This window comes from Larus michahellis, chromosome 1, assembly GCF_964199755.1.
Source record: "Larus michahellis chromosome 1, bLarMic1.1, whole genome shotgun sequence".
Classification (NCBI taxonomy): domain Eukaryota; kingdom Metazoa; phylum Chordata; class Aves; order Charadriiformes; family Laridae; genus Larus; species Larus michahellis.
In genome coordinates, this window is record NC_133896.1 from 152,878,207 (window position 1) to 152,888,016 (window position 9,810).

Sequence of the window (9,810 nt, forward strand, 5' to 3'; positions counted from 1 at the left end):
CCGGCGCCGCTGCCGCTGGGCATGCGCAGTGCGGGCGGGGCGGCGTGAACATGGCGGCGGGGCAGGGAGAGAGGGTAGGGGATGAGGGGAGATCCTGGTGTTTTGTTGGTGTCGGCGAGTGTGTTCTTCGTGTTTCTTCTTATTTCGGGGCGAATAGGAGGCGGAATAAGGATCCCTGCGGGTGTCGGAGGCCGTCGGGATCCTTGCCAGCCGCCCCCCCCCACCTGTAGGACTTTGCCCTTGTTGCCTGTTTGTACGTGGAGAGTTTTGCAAGCCCTCATCTTGGGGCCCGGGGCTCTAAGGAGAGCAGGACGAGCTGACACAGGGTGGAGGGGCTTTGGAGGCAGAAATACGCCCTGGGAGCCTGGTGGCGGGTCGCCTGGGCCGTTCTCTCTCGGTTGCGGCTGACAGGTGGCTTTTGAACCTGGGCACCTCCTTCATGGGGACAAGTGGCCGTGTCCCACCACTGCTGCTGTTGCTTGTCCCTCTCACGGGGCTCAGCCCGGTGCCTTCATCAAGTGTTTCTGGTGGCAGAGTGTTTTCCTGCCTTGTTACGTGGCTGCTGGTTGCGGCACTGAGCCAGGGAAGAAGGGCATCCCTCTTTCTGCCAGGCACGCTGCTGTGCTGCATTCCCATTAAAGTCAGGGATGTTGGAGATGTGGAGTTATGGATGGCTATTATGTTATAATGTATTTGCATCCAAAGAAGTAAAACAGCAGTCTTAAATCTCTGAGATGCACAGGTGGAAGTGATTGTCACATGTAAAATACCGTTATGTTTGAGGCAGAGGTGATTTTTTTTTCATGTAGCGGCTAGGCCCGGGATCAATGAAAGGGCTGCGGTTTTAAATACTTTTTTAAAAAAAAAACAAAAATGCACAAGGAACAACTGAACTAGCAAACAGGAGATGTTTTAACTTTTTTTTTTAATTATCATTAAGGAGAAGCTTTAGAAAAACAATTACTTAAATTTTAAAAGCACCAGCTGATAAATTTTGAGAATGATCAATCAATAACTGACAATAGAATAGCCATAGTTCTATCTTCATGTTTTCAGAAGAAATAATTATTACGGCATGAAGGGTTTTCTACAGATTTAGGTCACAAAAAAGGAGAAGGTAACGCGGGTTTCCTTATGGTTATGAAGAATTAAGCTCAAACCCCTCCCCCCCCCAAAAAAAAAAATGGAAGACAGACCTATTTCTAGATACGCAGCTTATTTATAAGATACCAAGGCAGAGCTTAGCGTAGCATATCCATAGGGACAAAGAATTTGTCAGAGTCTCCAGAATAACTCAGTTGTTTAATATCCCAGTGGCTGTGATATTTTATAGTTGGCTTAACCAATACATCCCATTAATTTAGCTCTCTAAGGCCACTTTGAATAACAAATCCTCTCAGTGAGATTTTTAAAATTCTGGAATAACATTAATGGAGATCGCAATTGCATGCAATTTCTCTGAAATGGACAAAACGGTTACAAGATATTGAAATATCAGAGCATCGTGGGAATTGACACTACATTGTCTGATCGATAGTGCGCTAATTTTACCCCCTTGGTCATTTTGACTCTGACAGAAGAAATGGAAAAGGCCTGAAGATGTGTCGGAGGAAACTGTTGAAGAGGTGGATGATGTTGCAAGGGTTTAGGTGCTGTTCCTGGGGTATGAGGCAGATTGACTTTTATGCGAACACTGATCCCAAGTGAAATTTTTGAGGTTCTACATAAATGTCAGTCTCTGCCGTAAGTCTCAGAAACCAGAGTTAGCAATTCTGCATTCTTCTGAGATTCTGAAGATCAAAATGATCTAATATAATGGGGACAAAATAGCATAGACAGGAATATTGAATTGCCTGACAATGAAAACTCTTTCTTAGTTATGTCTATTATTCCAAGCTACCTCCATGCAGGACAGCTTGTAAAGCAGAGAATAACCGAACTTTTTGATGGTCTGATAACATTGTCAGTGCAAACTGTTCATGTAGGGAAAAAAAAAGTATTTAGAAAAATATAGGTGTCTCTTCCTTCTCTTACTGCTTTTACAAAAGCATTAGATTAGTAAAGAATTGTGCATGCTACATGTTTACTTTTGCATAATATATAAGAAAAAGGCATTAACATACAGTAACATGGCAAATATCTCAGTTTCCTGTGAAGTGAAGGCAGATGGTTCCTGCTACCTCACTCATGTTCTGTCACTGCAATTATAAAATTTAAGATAAAGGCTCACAAATACAGAATTCTTAAGATACAGGCTCCTAAATAAAGTGATGGTATGACTGATAATGGAATTGACTAACAAAGGAATGAAATACGATGAAGATCATGTATCAGAGTCTTATTGAAAATACAACCAGCCTAATATTGTTGGGGGCAGAATTACATGGTTGGTTGATTAAAATGATAGTATATAGTACACTTACATTCCTTTCAGGTATTTGACTTGGTGCTGCTTTAAGGTGTTTGACTTGTTACTGGATGGTTCTTAAAGATAGTAGAGCAATATGTACTCAAAAATGGCAAATAGCACGTGGATTCAGAATTGTTTGATGCGTCTCCAGACTGTATTTGTGAACGGATAATCTTCCCTGAAGAATAAGTGTGTCTAGGTGGTCCTGTTGTTTCTAAACCTTTTTCCATGACCTGGAAGAAGAGATAGAATAAAAATTACTGATTTTATGGATAACGCTAGGACCAGGAAAATTATGCAGACTACTGACACAGCACGATCTGAATACTCAGCTTTCATGATATGTAAGTACTCTGAGCGTAAAAGCACAGCTAGAAACAAAGCGTGATGCATGCTTAGGGCGTGCACCTCTTTCTTGTGGCAGTCTGTGATTATGAGATGAATTTGGTAGTCATGGGAGATAACCAGTGACCGTAAGTTTTGATTGCTATTCTGTGGCCCAAAAAGCAAACTCCATCTTCTGATAGGAAATAGAGGAACCTGAAGTAGAAAAGCAGGAAAAGTTTATTCCTTTTGTATCAGTTACTTGGTCTGGTCTGAATACTAATGCAACATGGTGTCTAGTTCTGCTGTTCTGAAGATCAATGTTGAATAAATGCAGAGGGTAAAAAAAAAAAAGGTTACTTTAACGGCAGTATCAGGCTGCCGGAGATCGGTCTGTCCTCAGCCTTGCTGAGTGGGCTGGTTTTGCCTCAAATTATGAATGGGAGGAGAACTAGTCTGGGGGAATCACAGAATCGTAGGGTTGGAAGGGACCTCTGGAGGTCATGTAGTCCAACCCCCTTGCCAAAGCAGGGTCACCTAGAGCAGGTGCCACAGGAACGTGTCCAGGCGGGTTTTGAATGTCTCCAGAGTTGGAGACTCCACCACCTCTCTGGGCAGCCTGTTCCAGTGCTCTGTCACCCGCAGAGTAAAGAAGTTCCTCCTTGTGTTTAGGTGGAACTTCCTATGTTCCAGCTTGTGCCCGTTACCTCTTGTCCTGTCGCTGGGCACCACTGAAAAGAGCCTGGCCCCATCCTCCTGACACCCACCCTTTAAGTATTTATAAGTGTTGATAAGGTTCCCCCTCATCTGTCTTTTTCCAGACTGAAGAGACCCAAATCTTCAGCCTTTCTTCATAAGAGGTGTTCCAATCCCCTAATCATCTTTGTAGCCCTGTCTGAGAAAACGTCTGAGGTTCAGTTTGCTAACGAGAAGAAGGGGTGAGGGATCTGCAGTCCTTTACGAAAACCATCCGCTGTGGTAAATGCGTGGTGTCACCTACCAAGCAAGGGCTTGAAGCAGTCTGCAGCTGCCCTTCCTCAGCCAGCCTGGTGGCTGTGCGTGCTCCAAGCCAAAGCGCTGAGGGAAACCATCTGAAATCTAACAAAGTTTTGAAGAAAAAGAACCTTTCATTCCTTCCATAAGGAAGAAAATTTTAAACCGTATAAATTCTTAAATAAAGTTCGTAAAATAATTTTGCAAGACAGACCTGAGACAACTACGGCAATTTGTTGTGGTAAATGGAACATCTTCTTGGATTCACACGTTACAAATAGGTAAGGTCAAGACCTCCAAAGGTATAATTTGTCATCAAATTTAGCGAATCTAACAATGACTTATTTCATTCTGGTTTACCGCTTCAGATCATTAGGGTAACATTCAACAGTCATTTCAACTTTTCATATACAAATTGAGCCTAGTAGAAAAAGTTTCAATCCAGCGGTCCAGAACATTTTAAGAGGTACTGTAAATGAACTTGAGTTTGGAAACTGATGTTAATCTGAAAGACATTTAAAGTGTAATCTCTCTGAAAAGATCTGCAGCTTTAAGGAATGTGGAAAGAAACCTTTTAATTGACTACAGCCTTAAGCTGTGAGTGCTGGTGGGCATGACAGAGTGATTTAGAAAGCATTTCTAAAACTCTTGTTAAAGGAAGGAATTACTTCAGGTGTTAGGCCTCATTCTCCCCTTCTGGAGTTTTCCATGGCAGCATAACTAAGACCACGTAGCTTTCCCTGTTTCTTTCAATTAATATTTAACAGATAAAATAAATATACCAGGAATGGTTTAGGTACTATTGATCCTGCTCTGAAGCAGAGGATGGCCTGGATGACTCCTGGTGACCCCAGTCCACTTCCTGTTGTACTTCTATACCCTTATTTCACACACACACAGCCTGTGATTTTTTAATTTTTTTTTAACCTCAGGAGCACTGTAGAAGCTGGAAGTGTACAGAAAGGACTGTTCCTCAGGCTTCCTGAATAGAATCCGAAAATGTGTACCAAAAACTGTCTGTGCAGTAGATGGAAGGAGTTACTACCTGAGAGTGTGATTCATACTAGCTTCCTGCTGTGGAAGGACCCATGTAAGACAGCAGTAAAAATGGTGAAGAAGGGTGCAACTCTTAATTTCTGACTGTTTCTGGCGTGCAGGCATATAACTGTTTCCATGGGAAACTGCCTGGAACAGCTCCTAAAATTAGTCAACTCATTAACTTCTGTGTAAATTGCACGCAGGGGTAAGCCATTCCTTTAAAGCACCGCAGGAAACATTAATGGTATTGGCCTGGCTTTCCTATAATTGAAAGAAAAGTTTGGAGCGCTCACCCAGGATGTGAGGAACTCGGAAGCATCTTCTTGTACCTCTGATGGTTCTAGTTATCTTGCCCAACTTCCAGGGACATGGATTAATTTCACAACAGTCACTGTTAGGACATCACATAACAGTAGTGTTATGACTCAATCAAAAAATATCGTGCTTTCCCATATTTTTACCTATTTTATCCAATGTCGATTTAATGTAAGATATGATGCAGAATGGGCTATATGAAACAGTGACCCACTCACAGTCACTAAAATTTTCTCTTCCTTTCTGTGGCTGAATGAATCTTGTGATGCTTTGCAGAGTGTCAAAGTCCTGAGCACAGAGAGGGTATGAGGCAGGGTCCAAATGGGATATACACCCTACAGCTTTCTTCATTCGGGTGGCTGCAAGTCTATCGCATGTTCCTGCAGATGCGTGTTGCACCAGATTGTGCTAATAGAAATGGGAGGGAGAGGCTGTAGTTTTCATTACCTCCCACACAGTAAATAAGCAGAGTGTATGATATAATGCATGGATACATAAGAACGTGTAGTTATAATGGCTCATAAAGAAGACTGTTCTTGTTGGTTTATTAGAGTTCCTGTTGAAGCTGTTGCTGGGATATAGGCTGCTTCTGTCCTCAGATCAGAAGAAGGGTAGTTACCATCATCGATCTCTTCATGAGCTTAGTGTAGCTCATGCAGAATGAACGACTCTGTGATACCTGTGTCCAGAATGGCTTGATTTCATCCATATGTAGAGGACTTGTACTCTCTACAATCTCCTCTCAGGTTTTACATGAGCCAAAAATGTGCCCTTGTGGCAAAGAAAGTGAGTGGTATCCTGCTGTGCATTAGGCATAGTGTTGCCAGCAAGTTGAGGGAGGTGATCCTTCCTCTCTACTCAGCACTGATGAGGCCACACGTGGAGTACTGGGTCCAGTTCTGGTCTCCCCAGTACAAAAGACACATGAACATACTGAATAGAGTCCAGCAAAGGTGATGAAGGGACTGGAGCGTCTCTCCTATGAGGAAAAGCTGAGAGAGCTGGGACTGTTCAGCCTAGAGAAGAGAAGGCTCAGGAGGATCTTTTAAATGTGAATAAATACCTGAGGGGAGGGTATAAAGAGGACAGAGCCAGGCTCTTTTCAGTGGCGCCCAGTGACAGGACCAGAGGCAGTGGTCACAGCCCAAAACACAGGATGTTCCTGCTGGATATCAGGAAACACTTTCACTGTGAGGGTGACTGTGAGGGCACTGGCATGGGTTGCCTAGGGAGGTTCTGGAGTCCCCAGCCTTGGAGATATTCAAAAGCTACCTGGACATGGTCTGGGGCAACCAGCTCTAGATGGTCCTGCTTGAGCTGCTTGCGTTGGATAAGGTGACCTCCAGACGTGCTTGCCAACCTCAGTCGTTCTGTGGTTCTGATATATGTGGCCTGATTTACTGTAGTGTTAATATTAAAGTAGTCATATCTCACACTAGTTGTTCCAGGCCCCGTTTTAGTCAGTGGAGGAAAAAAAAAAAGGAAAAAAAAAGTAATTGAGCTTTTAAGGCATGATTCATTGCACATTGGAGCAGTCATCCAAAAATAGGTCGGATGGACTGTGCCCTGGAACTGCCAATATGACTGTAAAGGAAACCTGAGGTGACTGGCTTAATTGGAGACAGCTACCCTGCAGCTGTCTAGTGTTAGGTTAGATGAGTCCCAGCCAAAGATTTAATGGACAAGGTGTACTATACTCTGTACGTCTGCCTGGCGCGCTGCTGACAATTGGTCGTGTAGGTGCAATGGATAACATACCACCCAGCTGGAGAGGCTGGGCAGGATGAGGACCTGAATCAGCAGGTGAGATACTCCATCACTCTTCAGAATGTTTTTCTGCAACAGTAAATGGGCAGTGAGGTCTCAGAAGGACTCAGCTCTGAGGCAGCTGCTGGAATTGTTTCTTGGTGTATAGTGAGACATGCAACCAGTTCTAAAGGGCTGTTTTTAGATCATGGACATATCTGCCAGCACAGATAAGGAGCTGCCTGCCAATTCCAAACATACACATACGACATTTACTCAATCACACACAAACATAAACAAGCAAATAAACAACCTCCCCTCCCATAAACTAATCAAGCTTTTTCTCCTTCAGATGGAAAAGGAAGAAAGAAACAGCCTGCTATTGTTTTGGTTTGGGTTTTTTTTGTTGTTCTTTTCTATTTTTAAATACAAGGAGGGGCTCGGATACTATATTGAAGCTGGAGCTATTTAGATACATAAATAAAATATGCAGATTTAGGAGTTAGTTTAGCCCTATCTATCTGGAAATTAAATGGAAATAAAATCATAAAACTTTTGCCAGCTTTGTTAAATGAGGTTGGAATCCATCCATTATGTGGGGGCGTTCAATCTTCACACTATGAATCAACAAAATCAATGAATGTTGGGCTTAATTGGCCAAATTGATTGTATATTAAAACTGATTAAATTACTTCATTGTCATTATAGTAGGGATAAATTTGGCTAAGTCATTGTGATTTTAAAATGCCAGTCTTTCTGTAGAAATTTAGGAGTTTTGGAATTAGTTGGGGAGTGACCTTACTTAAGATTCAGAATAATGATTGTTTTGGCTTGATAAACCTGACCCTGTTTTCTCTGCCTTGAAACATTCTCTCTTCTATTGAGGGACCTTCAGAATTTAATTGAATTGAAGAAAAAGTGCCCATAGACTTTCTGTGAGCATTCAAGTAGTGGATAACATGAATTTTTAAGCTGACATAACAAGACTTAACAGGGCTTCTGATTCATTCCTGACATAGCTGGGCATAATACTGGAGATGTTAGAGTATTTGGAAGATAGCACTGCCGGAAAATGTGCCATAAATATAAAAGAGAATAATTAAATTAGATCCTCTCAGGATGAACATGCTGAACTGACACCAGAGTGCATGTACAGTATATTAAAAATAAATACTTGTACTGCACAGGCAGCGATTCAGCTGTCATTTGAATTCAGTGAAACTTTTCATGCAAACTGATTTCAATGAAGCTACTCATGAGAGTAAGTTATTCTCATGCAGAAATGGGTTCACGGAGTCACCGACGTATTTCTGACCTGAAGCCACGTAGGTATAATAAGACTGAAACCAGCTATTTTGTTTCTTTTATTATTTGTGGTTCAGTAGCTGAGTCAAGTGGTTGGAGTTCTCTTTTTACTTCTGAGGCAACATTGAAAAAACCATTTCACCATTGTGTGACACGGTTTCCTTAGTTACAGGTATGAAGAGTAGTGCGTAACTATCTTTGAAAAGACCTTTGAGAATTGTAGAGTAAAGCATGAAAGTGAAAAATATTTTTATTATTTTCGCTGTCGGAATTCACCAACTTCAGGTTTGTCCCCTTTTGCAGTACTCATACATACATAGGTCTGTCCAATTGGTATCTTGGAGGTTATAAATTCATATCATTGTAAAAATAACATTATTTAGGATGAGCCAAATGACATTGTATTAATTTAATTAAATTTTATCTGTTTTTTTTAAATGGTTATCATGAACATGTTGTGACTATCTACATCTCTGGATTTCACTAAATAAAATGTCTTGGGCTTTGGGACAATGTTTTGTAAGGTCACCCATACAACAGCAAAGTGGTTGGGAACTCCAGCCCACTGAGTGGGTTTCAGTTCCAAATTAAGACCTTTGCATTCAGACTTCTCTGTGTGAAACAGGAATCTGTGCTGCCGTTAGAGTTGATGGACATCTTGTTAAAACACTCAGTAGTGCCTCCAGAATGACCTGGCCAGCTAATGGAGACTGGTTTCAGAGATCTAAACAAAGGTATCTAGCATCACTTTTAGGTGGTGTGAACCTGGCCTGTGGTTGTCATTCAAGAAAGTTGTGGGTCCCCTCTGAGTCCCTTGTCATACCTGCCTGCCACATGTAGATGCCTTAGACATCCTGGAGCATCTAATGGTGGGAGATGACAGGCAAATGTATCCCTCTGTCCATGTTTGATTCAGTCAGCATCACGTGGGCTCCTAGTGACATTTGAGGTTAAAGAAGGTGCCTAAGACCCCTGTGTGGGGCTGGCAGATATGGTTAAAACGGGGAGAGAAATATACCTTTCTGGAGTGGCAGCTGAGAGCTAGTAGGAGACCCTGGGAGCTAGCTAGAGCTAGGTGTCTGCCTGAGTGACTGAACTGAGCTCTCCGAGTCTAATCGAGGTTGTGCTGAACCACTCTCCAGGCTCCACTGACTGTATTGACTAGATTGCTATTGATTATAATGGAAAGACATCTAGCTCATGTGAAATTGTCTAAATTTGGGCATGTTAGTCCTGAACTGAATTCTACCTTGCTTTTTTCCTTTTTTTATTTTTCTATTTTGAACTATATTCTATTTCTATTAGAATAAAATCATAGAATCTAATAGAATCTAATAGAATCAAATAGAATAAAATAGAATGGAATGAAATGGAGTGGAGTGGAGTAGAATATTTCAGTTGGTAAGGGACCTACAACAATCATCTAATCACCTGCCTGACCACTCCAGGGCTGACCAAAAGTTAAAGCGTTATTCTAACCTGCAAGTAATGCTTTTCTAAAATATGCCTTATTTTCTTTTATAGCCCATTCCATGTGTTCTTCTTTTTCCCAAAGTCATTTTTTTTTTCTTTAATGACATAGAGAACAATAAAACATCACTTTCCCAAGTGATGTTTCCAAACATCACTTTCTGCTATAGCAAAGTGAACTGCATCAGTGGCTGTCAGGGAAAGCAAAT